At 35.4% G+C, this 2,569-nt stretch overlaps 1 pseudogene; it reads left to right on the top strand.

Moving 5' to 3' along the window:
- The first annotated feature begins 1,591 nt into the window (after window positions 1–1,591).
- LOC105741425 lies at window positions 1,592–2,368 on the top strand (annotated as a pseudogene).
- Window positions 2,369–2,569: the final 201 nt, after the last annotated feature.

Below are 2,569 nucleotides of genomic sequence, written 5' to 3'. Positions count from 1 at the left end.
ACTGGGGATTGAACTCAGGCCCTTGCACTTGCCAGGCAAGCACTTACTCTACAGAGCCATCTCCCTGGCCCCTTCAGTTTCTTTTTATTAACAGAAATGAAAATGATTATAGGGGACTGGTGAGATAGTTCAGAGGACTAAAGACTGATTAGGCAAGTTTAGGCAAGCACTGAGACCACAGTTCGATGCCCGGTACCACATGCTGTGCCAGCCCCGCCACCAGGGCAGGCTGAGCTGGCCACAGAGTCTGCTCTGTAATCCCAGTGCTGGGGAGGCTGAAAACAGGAGGATCACTATGAGTCCAAGCTGTGTAGTGAGGCCCTATAACAACCAAATAGATTTTTTTAAAAAATGAAAGAAAATGATTGCATTATATACTACTGTTATTGAAAGCAAACTATGCAGAAAGTTTTATACAGAAAAAAGTCTAGGTCATGCAAATTTACTTATGTGTATGTATACAATTAGACACTTATACAGTACTTTATATCATGATTGTTATTATGCATATTTATTAAAATGCTATTTAAATTTTTCACAACTTACCAAAATGTGGAGAGACAATTTTAAAAACATAAAAATGAATGATAACTTGAGCTTTAGTACTTAAGTTTAAAATGGTATAAAGCTGTTTTGAATGCTGAGAAGGAAATTATTTCTATGAAATATCAAATCTAACGTTTTAATACTATGGCATGGTAGTTTTCACTTTGATAATATGTTCTGATATGCTTAAAATAAATATTTTATTCAATCATAGGTAAACAAATCATCTTTATAGCTGGCATAACCCGAATTGAGATTAAACAGTGAGCAATAACAAATATAGGTAAGCTCCCATGTAGTAACCAAAACATGGCAAAAGTCTCCCTCTAGTTTCTCATTTAAAAGAAGAATTTGAGGCTTCTTCATAGCATGAAATATCAATTAAGAAAATGTAAGTTCATAAAAGAATCAACTTGGCTCTGGAAATGATGCTAAAATTTCAAATTCCAATATATCTCAAAACTCGAAATTTTTTACAGATGCAAAATGTTTTAATTAATTTGATATTTAAGGGTGATTTATGTGATATAACATGCATTAATTAATTTAATTACTCTATTAATTGATTTTATCCAAAATATTGTGGTTTCATTACATTCTTTTGAAAATGGGAATATAGCAATAGTTATCAAACTAATACTGTGAAAACTAGAATCTAGAGAATAATACAGTCTATATAGAACTCACATAAGAGGTAAGATATGAAAATAGTCATAAATAGAATCATAACTTCAACATTATTTTACATTATAGAAAAGTAGCTCAAATCCTTTTACTTTTTCATTTTGTTGACAACTTCATGATTGGAAGACTTACTCTCAAATGCTGCATGATTTATTTATCTATTAATTCAAAATATTGATTGTGATGCTTATTACATGCCATGATTGGTACTAAGTGGAAAAAAAGTTTAGATTCTCTACCCTTAAGGATCCTGAAGTGTGGTCTGGTAAAGAAGTTTAAAAAGGTGTGTCTGGGACACCCCAAAGTCAGGACTTTCCTTTGCACACGTGAGACCACCCACAGTGGCTTTGTAGCTGGCAACATGCCACAGAATGAATATATTGAATTGCATCATAAAAACTATGGGTACCTCTTGAATTACCACGAGAGAAATAGAAAGAAGGAAAGTCGAGGGGCTCATGAACGTCCAAAGAAGGCAAAAAAAAAAAAAAAAAAGACTGGCCTGAATGCTAAGCTCTACCACAAACAGCGCCATGTGGAGAAAGTACAAATGGATAAGACTATCATGGTGGATGAAAAGAGAAACAGCAAACAAAAGAATGATGAAAAGACTCCACAAGGAGCAGGACCTGCCTACCTGCTGGACAGAGAGGGACAGTCTCGTGCAAAAGTACTTTCCAACATGATTAAACGAAAACAAAAAGCAAAGGTGGATAAATGGGAAGTTCCTCTGCCCAAAATTTGTGCACAAGGAAAAACAGAAGTATTAAATGTTATTTGAACTGGAAAGAGAAAAAAGAAGGCACGGGAGAGGATGATTACTGAAGTCTGCTTTGTTGGAGATGGCTTTACAAGAAAACCATCTAAATATGAAAGATTCATTAGGCCAATGGGCTTATGTTTTAAGAAGGTCCATGTAACACATCCTGAACTGAAAGCCACCTTTTGCCTGCCATATTTTGTGTGAAAAAGAATCCTTCATCACCACTGTATACCACTTTGGGTGTTATTACCAAAGGAACAGCGACTGAGGTGAAAGTGAGCGAGTTGGGCCTTGTGACACAAGGTGGCAAGGTTATTTGGGGTAAATATGCCCAGGTGACCAACAATCCTGAAAACGATGGATGCATCAATGTAGTCTTACTAGCTTGACAGATGTTTCATACAGTAACTTCTCACACTTATTGAAGATTACAGACCAATCAGGAAAACCATAACTCAAATACTGCTGAACAACTCTCATGACTATATTCATCAAGAAAACTATTAAATTGTAAAAGCATTAAAGTGGCCCAGTCTTACAAATTGGTCGTTTATTAGGGGTCTGATGAGGTCTTAT

This window comes from Octodon degus, unplaced genomic scaffold (assembly GCF_000260255.1).
Source record: "Octodon degus isolate 3935 unplaced genomic scaffold, OctDeg1.0 scaffold00011, whole genome shotgun sequence".
NCBI classification, from domain to species: domain Eukaryota; kingdom Metazoa; phylum Chordata; class Mammalia; order Rodentia; family Octodontidae; genus Octodon; species Octodon degus.
The sequence above is the reverse complement of the archived record's forward strand: the minus strand, read 5'-3'. Positions and strand labels throughout refer to the sequence as shown.